At 45.0% G+C, this 14728-nt stretch overlaps 1 long non-coding RNA gene across 1 annotated transcript in view; it reads right to left on the reverse strand.

The window, feature by feature from the left end:
• Positions 1-1289: 1289 nt before the first annotated feature.
• Positions 1290-14728, reverse strand: part of LOC115089486 — a 51345-nt gene continuing 37906 nt past the window's right edge. The window contains exon 4 of the long non-coding RNA XR_003856111.1: positions 1290-2555. This is a non-coding gene — a long non-coding RNA (uncharacterized LOC115089486). The remainder of the gene's footprint in view (positions 2556-14728) is intronic.

Here is a 14728-nt window from a genome sequence, read left to right on the forward strand (position 1 = left end):
TGAATGGCGCAATAACGACTGCAGTACCACAGAATTTTCTTGTTTTCTTTTTTTTACAGTCTCTTTCCCTCTGTCCATGCAGGACTTACATACCAGGACCAGGGAAACATCCGCTCTCCAGGATTTCGTTGTGGAGCTGCCAGATGGGTAGGGTCTCTTTAGACTGGTCAAAAAGCCCCTTCTAATCTCATAAAAATGGTAAAAGATTATGGCACAGAGAGTAAATCTTCTCTTTCTCTCCCCAGGGTGGTAAAACACTGGATGGACGTCCCCAGTGACTTGTGATTTCCCATGCTCACAGTTAGCAGATCTTCTGGATCTCTTTCGTTGTCTTTATTTCTTCTTTCTAGATCCCTGACGGGAAGAATCCACTTTAAGCAAGCAGCTCTCTTTGCTTCAAACAGGAAGGAAGGGCAGCCCAAACTTCCTCCTGGATCTTGAAACCAAAGTGTTTTCCCCACAGAATTTAACACCGGAGTTCCTCCCCAGAATGGGTCACCACCACTTCAGGGGCAGGTCTTCCCTTTCCCTGGGCATCCTAAACACAGGGTTCCCTTTCCCAAGAAAGGCCCAGGCGTCCAGTGAGGCTCCTACCACTTAAAATCTTAAAACCCCAAAAATAGACACAGAAAGAAAATCCTAACTAGCCAGTGAGTGGATGGGATAAGGATACCCTTCCCGACCCTGGTGAAGACCACCAAGCAGGACTTGCTTGGCTCTTCTGACTGGGCTTGAAAAAAATCAACTCAACAAAACTCATCTGTCTCCTAACTCTCAGTAAACCTAAAGGGACTGCCTCTCGCACTCTCTCTAGGGAGCTGTTATATAGACTCTCAGAGGGACAGCCATTCAGACCCTCAAAGGGAGGGCTGCATTTAAATGGTTACCTCCCCTTACACTAACCTGCACTCAGCATGAAATCTGTTTATCTTTTGGGATCCTGCCAGGTACTTGTGACCTAGATTGGCCACTGCTGGAAACAGGATACTGGGCTTGATGGACCTTTGGTCTGACCCAGTATGGCATGTTCTTATGTCCTTATGTTCATGCCTGCATACACTGTACATATCACACATTCATTCATTCATTCATTCATTCATACATACATAGAAGCACCCTTTTAAAATATGTATGTACTCTTTAATGCATTCATATAATTGCAAATGCACCGTTACATTAAAAACTGTATATTATTTTGGAATCTGCTTCACTGCCTCCTAAGCAGCCATACTGGCAAGAATGCAACAAGTGACATCACTGCAACCTGAACCTTTGAGTGTGCTCTCATTGCTAACCTTCCTGCCAACATAGCTGCCCAGGGGAGCTGCATATAGAGTTTCCATAGCTTGCAAGTTGCAGGGGCTTGACATGGTGCCCAGACCATGGTAAATGGAGCTTTCTTGGACTTTTTGTTCTCAAAAGCTGGTACAGGAGTTGAAAGCTCTTTACCCAGCTACATTTTACCATACAGCACCTTTTCCCACAATCGCTGATATGTTCCTGTCACAGAATCCTTCCCAAGACAGTTCACAGCTGTTCTGCCTTGCATGTGGAGGGGCACCCTCTTCAATTTAGTTTAAAAATGGTCCAATTTTGTTCTGACTATCCTACAAAAAAGTTCATGCAGTCTAGAGCATTTCAGTGAGGTTTTCAGACATGTTTTTCATTCCCAGCAAATATTTCCCATATCTGCCCTTGACAATTGGCCAACTCAGCTATTCCTTCATTCTTGATTTTGTACAGATACAGAAGCCCTAAGATATATGGCTAACTCATATGTAACCCCCAGGCTAGTCGTACTCGGATAATGGTACCAGAGGCCATATCTCAAATCACCATTTCAGGTGGTAAACTTCCCATAACATTAGAATATCACAAACTGCAGGGTTCCCTGATTGGCGGCAAAAATTACTTCCAAGGCCCTTGCATTGCATTCCCTTAAATCCCACATCTACATCTTGTATACAGCAGTGATGATAACAGCACTGACAAGCGTTAAAGTCACTATGTAGTAAAAACACTTGGAAAGCTAACTTTGTTTCCAACAATACTTTTACTTTTTATAGTGTGAAATGATGAAAATATTTTTTACAGTGGTTTAGTTGATGTTGGATGGTACAAGTGCCTTATAATCTTTATAGTCACTTCTTATATTCTTGCATAAGTTTAAGATGTTAAAGTCAATAGATTCAGTCTTTAATCTGATGTTTCTCCCATCTAGGGTAAGCTTCATACTTATCTCCCAATGTTAGTGAAGTATTAAAGGTGAAATCCATTTTGCACAGTCATTTATCTCCTACCTCTCCAAGTAGTTTTCTCCTCTGAACTCCTTGGTTTCCTAACAGTACCTGAATGGCACCAAGTATACTGCTTTTCTCTCTTCCAGTATCAGAATGCTACTCCTGTTACTCCTCTTCTCCAGATCTCTAGTAGATATCCATGATCCCTATAGGGTCCATCCCAACTCCTTTCTCCCCTCTCTCCTTCTTCTCCTTTGGATGGCTGTAAGTCATCCCTCCTCTGGATACTGCAGATCTCAGGGAAGCAACTTCTCCCTTTGATGTAAAAGTAGCGAAGAAAATAAGTTAACTGAGTCCCTAGTTAATGGATACTCAGAACTCAAATAAATCATCATAAAATATATAAAAAGGACAGCGAGGGTGGGCAGAAACTCCAATATCCAAAATAAAAGTTTGCATGGAGAAGTTAAGAGTCAAACAACAGAAAACAGCAGAGGACAGCCAAGTCATACTGCCTCTGGAGAAAGAAACTAAAATCCACACCCTAAGATGGTAGTCTGGCTTCATATACCAAAGGAACTCACCAAATATTCTCTTCCACATGGAGGAGCTATACACACCCACACTATTGTTTATTATGTTTCCTCCCAAAGCAAAAGTGGTTTACTCCTACACGTGTTCCAAGCAGAGATTCAAGGGATCTCTACACATGTAAATTAATAACCTCTGCTTTCAAGCTCAATTGATATTTTATGATCAGAATCTCCCACCGCAGCAGGTTCAGGTAAGTTTGTTTTTTTGGTAGCTGCTGCTGAACAGATACTGGACTACCATGCATACTTTAGCCTCATTGAGGAAAGCAATTTTCTGGCAATCAGTTTACCTGTGCAAAATATTTACTCATGCAAAAGGATTTTAAAAAGTTCTTCCCTGGGTATAGCTCAGTCACACTAACAGTACATCTAAGTGGCATAATATCTTCAGGTCATTTTAAAGCTTCCTGAGGCATAGAGGGCCATTTTGAAAAGCCATTTACACAGGTAAAAAGATGTGCATTGTTCCACGTCGTGTGTTCTTTTTGTGGAGGCATTCGCGAGACAGGGTCAGGATAGGGGAGGCTAAAATGAATGTTATTTTGTATCTTCAAAACTACACGTGTTGTTTTGGCTAGAAAAAAATGATCTACAGAAAAAGCAGATGCAGATCCCTGTGGGTATTTTTTCCTTGGGCAATTTTCAAAGGGAAAGCATGCAGATACTTTCTATTTTGAAAACTGGTGGAAAATCTGCAGGTAAAAAGTACAACAACAGTTTTGAAAATTGCCCCATAGAAGTAATATATTGGGAATTTGAGGCAAATTAGTCAGGTGATTCTTTTAATATTTCAGTTTTTCCATCCCATACAATAGTGATGTGCAGCAGGGACGGATTCGTCCCATTCGGTATTCATATTCGTCGGGACCCAAATCCATTGCATTCGTTCTCGGGGGACCCCGATCCATTCATTAGTTACATATGTATTCGTTTCCCAAAAAAAATCCCCATCCCAATCCTTTAAATTTAATTTACTACAATTCCCCACCCTCCTGATCCACCCAAGACTTGCCAAAAGTCCCTGGTGGTCCAGCGGGAGTCCTGGAGTGATCTCCTGCACTCGGGCTGTCAGCTGCTGGTATTAAAAATGGCGCCGATAGCCTTTGCCCTTACTATGTCACAGGGGCTACTGGTGCCATTGGTCGGCCCCTGTCACATGGTAGGAGCAATGGATGGCCGGTGTCATCTTGTGCTCCTACCATGTAACAGGGGCCGACCAATGGCACTTGAGGACAAGTGACCTCCCCAAGACTTGCCAAAAGTCCCTGGTGGTCCAGCGGGGGTCCTGGAGCGATCTCCTGCACTCGGGCCGTTGGCTGCCGGTATTCAAAATGGCACCGATAGCCCCTGTGATATAGTAAGGGCAAAGGCTATCGGTGCCATTTTGAATACCGGCAGCCGACGGCCCGATTGCAGGAGATCGCTCCAGGACCCCTGTTGGACCACCAGGGACCTTTGGCAAGTCTTGGGAGGGGGGTCAGAAGGGTGGGGGTTTATTCGTTAGTGATACGTTGTATTCGTGGGGGTTCGCCATACGTTTCGTGACCCCCACGAATACAACGAATATGGCATATACGTTGTGGATTGCCAATACGTTGCAAACGAATGCAAACCCCTATCGTACAATACTGTCACAAATTGAAGCCTGCAAAGTCTCACACCATCTAGTGTTATGCTGCAGCTTTTGGTCTTGATAAAGAATTCCCTCAGTAAAAGGCTCTAGATCCTCCCAACTGCCTGACAGTAGTAATTGAAAAGTACATTTGCTTTTCCTATCTCCTGTAAATGAAGAACTTTAGGAATAGGTAGTATGGTACTGCCTATCTTCCTCATAATAGTTGGAGCAAGCATGGAAGACCCAGCACCATCTATGTCACCTGCCGGTGGGATTTCATTGAGATCCAGAGTAAGCCATCCAGTCACTGTGGCAAATTTCTCTCTGCAGTTTCATTGTTATTGGCCTCTGCAACAGCAGGCTGCACTAACTTCTGTTCCAACACGTTCAACAGGCACAGAGCTTCTCTTCCTAGACAATATCCAGGTCTGCCTCTGCCTTTTGGGCCTGCAGATCTTGAATTCTATTGCCTAGACTTTGAACATTTGTGCTTATAACTTCCACCTATTTCTCTTTGGATTAACTACTTCATATTTCCTCATACCTTCTCCGCTCATCTACCTTGTTACTCAAGAGTAGACTAATGAGCTCTTCAATTTTGTTTCTAAAATGTCTTCATTTGTTCACCGAGGTTGACAGCTGAAATCAATCAGCTTCAATCCACCACCCACTCTTCTATTTAAGCACTTGCCAATGTATAATCTGAATTTGTTACTCACGATTCTTTTTCCTCTCATTTTCACAACGGCATAGTCTTTTATTGCTCTTAATATTACAACTACTTTTTGTCATTTTTAAAGTGCTACTTGGCATCACTACTGCTGTACATACACACATGTGACAGTCCCTGATCAATGGAGCTTACAATCTAGTCAAGACAAACAAGAATTTGTAAGAAGTGTATTATAAAGAAATACTTAGGATTTAAAAGCAGGTTCAAAAAGATGAGTTAAACTGGATTTGAATACAACCAGAGAGGGAGAATGACACATCACCTCAGGAAGTCTATTCCAGACATATAGCACAGAAGGATGAAAAGGGCAGGTTTGGAAGCTGATGGTGAAGAATGCCACATATAAGAGCAACTTACCTGATGAAAGGAAGGGTGTAGAGAGAGAAAGAGAGGAAAAGTAATGAGAAGCTGCAGAGGAAGACATTAATAGGCAAGCCACAGAAGCTGGAACTTTATGCAGAAAAGGACAAGGAGCCAGTTTAGTGACTTGAGAAGAGGAGTTACATGGTCATAGTGTAGAGACCCTTTAGGTCTCCAGTAGATGGCCTTAGTCTTATCCTGGGGTTAGTGAGTTAGGAGAAGGGGCATACAATTTGTCAGTTCCTTTGAGGCTTGTTGGAGTAGTGAGCTCCTTTGTGGATAAGGGGGGGAGGGGTGGGGTGTAGAAGGAGTGGAGTGGCATATTTTGTTAGAGTTGGAGAGTAAGGAGCTGTTAGTGTTCTTTGCTATTTTGGTTGGGCCCTATTGGAAAGTTTTTTCCTTATCAAGTACCCCATGCCTGTAAGACTCTGTCTGGATTCTGGTCTTTGAGTCAAGCTAAAGAGTTTCTTTCAGGAATTTGTTTTTGAGTTTCTGGGTAGCCTCTGGTCCTGGTCAGAGGAGGGACAGAGGTGACTCACTCCATTAGATATTGAAAAAAGAATTTTGACTTGTTTGGTTTTGTGAAGAAATCCCATTTTTGGTATTTTTCCTGAGCTGGGGCTGCCTGAAGGTTGGAGAAATCGAAGACCTATTTTCTCAGCCAGGGACTTTTAATGCAGAGAGGTCCAGCAGCAGATCAGAAAGAAGAGCAGTAATGAGGAGTTTGGGTGACATCGGGAGACCCCCACTGGAGTCTTCACCCCAAACACAGGACAGAAACTGGTTTGAGAAACAGCTGGAGACCTCTGGACCTCCAGTGCTGTTTTGGGAAAAGGGCATCCACCCACCTGAGACATTTACCTATCCTTTCCCTTAGGGTAACAAGGTCTCGGTGTCCAGTCTGATGGACACTTCCACAGAAGAATAAAAGTAAGCTAGAGGGACTCAGTTTGCATGAAAACCAAGTATTCATGGAGACTGAGACATTTTTGATAAATTTATTTATTTATTTATTTTATTTAACACTTTTCTATACCGACCTTCATGGTAGAGACCATATCAGATCGGTTTACATCGAATTGGGGAACTGAACCATGAACAGTAACCAAAAACAATAGGTTGAACACGAAGAACAAAGTTACATTTAACAGGGAAATCAAGTAAACTTTTAATTTAGACACCCATCAGTGAGTCCAGCCTGTTATTTCCAGTGTGCCTGCCATGAAGAGTTGATAGTAAAACACAAGGAAGGGATTCCACCTATGCCTTGGATCTTGAAGGATAGGCTCCCCCCAAGAGACAAAGAACCCACACCCCAGGACAAAAGGGGTGTGGGTTCTATTCCTGAATTTTGAATAGATTGCATTAAAAAAAAAGATAGTTCAGAGGGAGGCCAGCATAGAGCAAGTTGCAGTAGTCTAAATAGGAGGTGGCAAAGAGAGTGGATGGGCATTTTGGTAGCATACAAAGAAAGAAAGGGACGGATTTTAGCAATGTTATAGATGAAGAATTGACACACTTTAGCAGTGTTTTGGATGTGCATAGAGAAGGAGACAGAAGCATCAAAGATGACCAGGGTTTTAGGCTGAGAGAACCAGGAGGAAGAGAGTGTCATCCACAGAGACAGAAAAAGAGGGAGGAGGGGTAAGGGGATTTTTGGGGATGACAAGAAGTTCCTTCTTGGTCATGTTAAGTTTAAGATGGTCACTACAGCACACTATGTCTCTCAGTAATCTCTTTATTAATCTCTTCCACAGCTAATCTCTTATATATTATTTCTTATTTTTTGATTTAATTTTGATTTATATTTTTGTAGGACCTTCAAGTACTCAGAATGCACAAAAACATCCTGTTTTTACTCGCAAGTCCAATTTTATTTTATTTTATTCATCATTTTCGTTCTTCACTTAAAAATCCCCACTTCCAGAGATTTACCCTAGTTTCAAAACTTTTGTACTATACTGAAGATCCCACATTCAACAGTCTCTGTTTATAAAACCCAGATTTGGAATAACTCAAAATTTCATGAAGACAATGTAAAACGCCACTTATCTCAGTATTCAGTTTTACTACCCTGACCTGGATCCAAGTTTCGATATCTGCCTCAAGGGGTCTCTATTGCATTTTTAAAGATTCTTCTTCTCAGCTAGAACTTCAGACTGCTCGACCACACTTTTACCGCGGTACTTCACTGGCATTTCTTTTCCCTTTAAAGATGGCGTCGGGACCGGCTCTTTAAATCTTCAAGAACCGGAAGTTCTTTCAAACTCTCAACACACCGGGAGCCTATCCAACTTCATTTATTTTAATTCCTCACAAAACTAGCCATGTCTTCTCTCCCTACTGACAGCGATTAAATCAGTGAATACCAATTGATCACCTCATTCAATTCAGAGGGTTGTACAGTCTTCAGTTTAAAGATCCAGAACACCTCTCGGCGATTCAGCTGCACATGAGTATCTCCACCTCTTCCTGAAAGATTCACCGCTTCAATAATGGTCCACGTTAAATCTCTAAAGCCATGATTTTTCTCCAAGCAATGGGGTACTGTGGGAGCTGTCAGTTTCAAGGTTTTAGTACAGCTTTAGTGCTCGATCAGTCTGGTTCTTGTTACGCTTGGGCTCCGGTCAGGAGTCGTGAACACCACCCAGCAGGGTGGCTCCAGGTGGAGAGAGACAGGAATGGCTAGAAACAGTGTCTGGTTCCAGGCTGGGTCAGGGCAGGCAGCAAGTAGCAGTGTCTGGGTTCAGGCTGGGTCAGGGCAGGCGGCAAGTAGCAGTGTCTGGGTCTAGGCTGGGTCAGGGCAGGCGGCAAGTAGCAGTGTCTGGGTTCAGGCTGGGTCAGGGCAAGGCAGGTCAGAAGGCCCGTAGGCCACACACACACAGAAAGCCCGTAGGCCACACACAGTAAGCAAGGCAAGGCAGAGAAGGCCCGTAGGCCACACACACACAGAAGACCCGTAGGCCACACACCGTAAGCAGGGCAAGGCAGGTCAGAAGGCCCGTAGGCCACACACACACACACAGAAGGCCCGTAGGCCACACACCGAAAGCAGAGCAGGCAGGTCAGAAGGCCCGTAGGCCACACATACACACGGAAGGCCCGTAGGCCACACACCGTAGTCAGGGCAAGGCAGGTCAGAAGGCCCGTAGGCCACACACACACACACAGAAGGCCCGTAGGCCACACACCATAAGCAGAGCAGGCAGGTCAGAAGGCCCGTAGGCCACACATATACAGAAGGCCCGAAGGCCACACACCGTAGTCAGGGCAAGGCAGGTCAGAAGGCCCGTAGGCCACACACACACACACAGAAGGCCCGTAGGCCACACACCGTAAGCAGAGCAGGCAGGTCAGAAGGCCCGTAGGCCACACATATACAGAAGGCCTGTAGGCCACACACCGTAAGCAGAGCAGGCAGGTCAGAAGGCCCGTAGGCCACACATACACAGAAGGCCCGTAGGCCACACACCGTAAGCAGAGCAGGCAGGTCAGAAGGCCCGTAGGCCAGGTAAGAAAAGCGAGGAAGAAGGCCCGAAGGCCGCGCAAGGCAAGGAAAGGCCCGAAGGCCGCGCAGGGCAAGGAAAGGCCCGAAGGCCGCGCAGGGCAAGGCAAGGAAAGGCCCGAAGGCCGCGCAAGGCTAGAGCAGGGAGCCCAGGTGAGCTCGATGCCGAAGCACCGAGGGAACTGTCAGGCAGGGTTATAAGGCCCAACCCAGAACATAGAGTGGACAGGGGAGATGGCCTGGGCCTGTCAGGAGAGCCAGCACTAGAGGGACCCCTGGTGGTGAGGCGGTTGCACTGCAGCCAAAACTGTAACAGTTCTTATTTTCCTTTTTGTACGCTCCACATATATCAGATTGCACGGACATTGTAGTACATAAATTACTGCACTAGAATTACAATTAGTGGTTTTATTAAAAAAAAGATCTGATTTGAACCAGGATCTTGCCACATAGAACCCATCATAGCTAACCACACATTTCACAAGCGCCACAGCGTACAAATTTTATATCGCAATGATAGGGAGGATCAACTTGGTGGGGGTGTGGCACTTTATGTCCGGGAGGGTATAGAGTCCAACAGGATAAAGATCATACAAGAGAATAAATGCTCAGTAGAATCTATATGGGTAGAAATCCCATGTGTTTTGGGTAAGAGTATAGTGATAGGAGTATACTACCGTCCACCTGGACAAAATGGTCAGACAGATGATGAAATGCTAAGAGAAATCAGGGAAGCAAACCAATTTGGCAGTGCAATAATAACTGGAGATTTCAATTACCCCAATATTGACTGGGTAAATGTAACATCAGGACTTGCTAGAGACATAAAGTTCCTGGATGTAATAAATGATGGCTTCATGGAGCAATTGGTTCAGGAACCAACAAGAGAGGGAGCTATTTTAGATTTAATTCTTAGTGGAATGCAGGATTTGGTGAAACAGGTAACGGTGGTGGGGCCACTTGGCAACAGTGATCATAACATGATCAAATTTAAACTAATAACTGGAAGGGGGACAATAAGTAAATCTGCAGCTCTAACACTAAACTTTCAAAAGGGAAACTTTGATAAAATGAGGAAAATAGAAAACAACTGAAAGGTGCAGCTGTAAAGGTTAAAAGTGTTCAATAGGCATGGACATTGTTTAAAAATACAATCCTAGAGACGCAGTCCATATGTATTCCACATAGTAAGAAAGGTGGAAGGAAGGCAAACGATTACCATCATGGTTAAAAGGTGAGGTGAAAGAGGCTATTTTAGCCAAAAAAACATCCTTCAAAAATTGGAAGAAGGATCCATCTGAAGAAAATAGGATAAAACATAAGCATTGTCAATTTAAGTGTAAAATATTATAAGACAGGCAAAGAGAGAATTTGAAATGAAGTTGGCCATAGAGGCAAAACTCATACTAAAAACTTTTAAAAATATATCCAAAGCAAGAAACCTGTGAGGGATGCGGTTGGATCATTAGATCACCGAGGGGTTAAAGGGGCTCTTAGGGAAGATAAGGTCATTACAGAAAGACTAAATGAATTTTTTGCTTCTGTGTTTACTAATGAGGATGTTGGGGAGATACCAGTTCCGAAGATGGTTTTCAGGGGTGATGACTCAGGCGAACTGAATGAAATCACTGTGAACCTGGAAGATGTAGTAGGCCAGATTGACAAACTAAAGAGTAGCAAATCACCTGGACCAGATGTTATGCATCCTAGGGTACTGAAGGAACTCAAAAATGAAATTTCTGATCTATTAGTTAAAATTTGTAACCTATCATTAAAATCATCCATTGTACCTGAAAACTGGAGGGTGGCCAATGTAACCCCAATATTTAAAAAAGGCTCCAGTGGCAATCTGGGGAACTATAGACCAGTGAGCCTGACTTCAGTGCCGGGAAAAATAGTGGAAACTATTCTCAAGATCAAAATCGTAGAGCATATAGAAAGACATGATTTAATGGAACACAGTCAACATGGATTTACCCAAGGGAAGTCTTGCCTAACAAATCTGCTTCATTTTTTTGAAGGGGCTAATAAACATGTGGATAAAGGTGAACCGGTAGATGTAGTGTATATGGATTTTCAGAAGGCATTTGACAAAGTCCCTAATGAGAGCAGAGGCTTCTACGAAAACTAAAAAGTCATGGGATAGGAGGCGATGTCCTTTCGTGGATTACAAACTGGTTAAAAGACATGAAACAGAGAATAGGATTAAATGGACAATTTTCTCAGTGGAAAAGGGTAAACAGTGGAGTGCCTCAGGGATCTGTACTTGGACCGCTGCTTTTCAATATATATATAAATGATCTGGAAAGGAATACGACGAGTGAGGTTATCAAATTTGCGGATGATACAAAATTATTCAGAGTAGTTAAATCACAAGCAGACTGTGATACATTACAGGAGGACCTTGCAAGACTGGAAAATTGGGCATCCAAATGGCAGATGAAATTTAATGTGGACAAGTGCAAGGTGTTGCATATAGGGAAAAATAACCCTTGCTGTAGTTACATGATGTTAGGTTCCATATTAGGAGCTACCACCCTGATGTAAATCTGCTAGGAGTTAGCAATCTGTTAGGAAAGCTCTGTGATGGAGCTGTGAGGTAGCAATATGATGTAATGGCTCCTAAAGAAGGAGGAGTCAGCAATCTTGTAGTGTCTCAGATATCGTCTTGCTAAGGAGTAGCAATCTGTAATGAATCTGATATAGTTGTGGGTGGATCCCTGGGCCGGTGGCAGATGACCACGCCCCCGGGAGGATATCCCGAGAGGGACCACTGGCTAGGCTTGAGTATGGAGACAGACACACATTAGTTCTTTTATTAAACAGGTTTTTGAAACCACCAGAGGTGGCAGTAGTGTGCTGATATGCCCGGCAGGACTGTAGTCCCTCAGGTACTGGAACAGCAATCCAGGATGGCTAAGCTGTTGAGAAACTGTAGAAAGTGAGTAGGCAGAGTAGGCAGAGTTCATGAACAGAACTAGATGACAAAACTCATGTAAGGTCTCAAAGAAGCTCAGGAGCTGGAAAGGTTTAGGCCCTCGAGGAGCGAGTACCGGTTCCTATCTGTAATCTGAAAGTAAAGAAAAAGAGCGAGGCCCCCGAGGAGCGGGTACCTCTGGTAAGTCCGAGGAGGCAGAATAGCTTGGGAGGTGTAGTCGAAGCAATCCCTAAGGCAGAGTAGCTTTGGACAGCCGAAGCGAGTCCTTGCTAATTCAGTTTGTTAGCAAAATAGAGACCATTAAATATTGGAAGTGGATGACGTCATCTCAGGTGGACGCCCCTAAGGTTCGCGCTCTTGCTGATACTTCAATCAGAACGTGCGCGCAAGCTCTAGGTCTTCAGACAACATGGCGTATCTGCAACGTTGAGCCGGTCTGGGGATGCCGGAAGGAGACGGCATGGAGACGCCACGGCAGCCAGCCGTCCATCAGACCCGGAGGGAGTTGTCACAGAAGTAAAGAGGGCGGAGTGAGGGCATCGAGCAGCGTCAGTTGCAACAGTTCCCCCCTTCAAAGGGCGATCTCCTCTTCGGGTACCAGGCCTAGGTTTAGAAGGATGCGCGAGGTGGAACTGATGAAGCATCTCTTTGTCCAAGATATTGGTCTGAGACTCCCAAGAGTAATAATCGGGGCCGAAGCCTTCCCAAATCAGAGGGTATTCAAAAGTCTTGCATCTGTTACGAACATCCAGAATCTCTTATCTTAATTTCTAAGTCGTCTTCTGCATCGATGACAGATGGATCTTGAGATTTGGAAGAATCTTGCAGAGTGTTACTGATGATATCAGCAGCAATGGATTGAGCTGCTGTGGACATCACTGAAGGTTTCAGTGGAAGTGGTGATGCTGAGGTATGTCCAAGATCCACTTCTAAAGATGACTCTCCAGTGGAAGTTGCTGGATGAGAGATGAAGTAGAATTCAGCAGCAACAAGTAGCTGCTATGGACATCACTGAGGCTTCAGCGGAAGTGGCAATGTTGGGTAGAGATGTGAATCGTGTCCTCGATCGTCTTAACGATCGATTTCGGCTGGGAGGGGGAGGGAATCGTATTGTTGCCGTTTGGGTGTGTAAAGTATCGTGAAAATCGTTAAAATCGTGAGCCGGCACACTAAAACCCCCTAAAACCCACCCCGACCCTTTAAATTAAATCCCCCACCCTCCCGAACCCCCCCCCAAATGCCTTAAATTACCTGGGGGTCCAGCGGCACACTAAAATGCGGCACACTAAAACGCGGCCCACTAAAACACGGCACACTAAAACCCCCTAAAACCCACCCCGACCCTTTAAATTAAATCCCCCACCCTCCCGAACCCCCCCCCCCCCAAATGCCTTAAATTACCTGGGGGTCCGTAGCGTTAAATTACCTCCGTAGCGGCGGTCCGTAGCTAAATCGGGGGAAGGGAGAGAGCAGGAAAAGCGGCACACTAAATCGTGTAGTCTTCAGCTGGCGCCATTTTGCAAAATGGCGGCGGCCATAGACCAAAACGATTCGACGCAGGAGGTCGTTCCGGACCCCCGCTGGACTTTTGGCAAGTCTTGTGGGGGTCAGGAGGCCCCCCCAAGCTGGCCAAAAGTTCCTGGGGGTCCAGCGGGGGTCCGTGAGCGATTTCCTGCCGCGAATCGTTTTCCGTACGGAAAATGGCGCCGGCAGGAGATCAACTGCAGGAGGTCGTTCAGCCGGGGTCCGGAACCCTCGCTGAGCGAGGTAATTTAAGGCATTGGGTGGGGGATTTAATTTAAAGGGTCGGGGTGGGTTTTAGGGGGTTTTAGTGTGCCGTGTTTTAGTGTGCTGCTGGACCCCCAGGTAATTTAAGGCATTTGGGGGGGGGGGGGGTTCGGGAGGGTGGGGGATTTAATTTAAAGGGTCAGGGGTGGGTTTTAGGGTGTTTTAGTGTGCCGGTTTTCCTGCCCTCCCCCTTCCCCTGATTTACGATTTTTTGACGATAAATCGGGGGAATTGGTATTGTATCATGGCCCTAACGATTTTTGACGATTTAAAATATATCGGACGATATTTTAAATCGTCAAAAAACGATTCACATCCCTAATGTTGGGGTACGTCCAAAATCCACTTCTAAAGATGACTCTCCAGTAGAAGTTGCTGGATGAGAGATGAAATAGAATTCAGCTGTAATAAGTAGCTGCTATGGACGTCACTGAGGCTTCAGCAGAAGTGGCGATGTTGGGATATGTCCAAAGCCCACTACAAGTTGTGATGCAATAATGGATCTTCTAATTTGACGAAGGGTCTTCCATTAGACGTCTGAGAATAAGGTTGCCTCCTGCCCCTGAGTCCATCAGGGCAGGAGTCTGAACTGAAGTCGGTTCACAGATCACAGAGACTGGAAGAGAGGGCGGAGGAAAAAACGCTGTATGGCCCAAGAACCGTCCTCCCGCAGGACTTAGGCCCGTCCATTTCCCGGACGAATGAGGCATGTAGAGACATCATGGCCGGGCTGACCACAGTACATGCACAGGTCATGTTTTTCTGAATTCTTTTCTCCTTGGAGGTCAAGTGTCCATGACCAAGTTGCATCGGTTCATCTTTTTCAGCAGCAGAAGTTACTGGAACCATCCGAGGTGCAGTGGTAGTACAAGCCTGTTTCAACCCACGTAACAACTTAGACCGGGGTTCCTTAACCTTGTCTCGGAGCCGGTGATCAATCCGAGTGGCCAAAGCTA

Source organism: Rhinatrema bivittatum, chromosome 4 (assembly GCF_901001135.1).
Source record: "Rhinatrema bivittatum chromosome 4, aRhiBiv1.1, whole genome shotgun sequence".
Taxonomy (NCBI): domain Eukaryota; kingdom Metazoa; phylum Chordata; class Amphibia; order Gymnophiona; family Rhinatrematidae; genus Rhinatrema; species Rhinatrema bivittatum.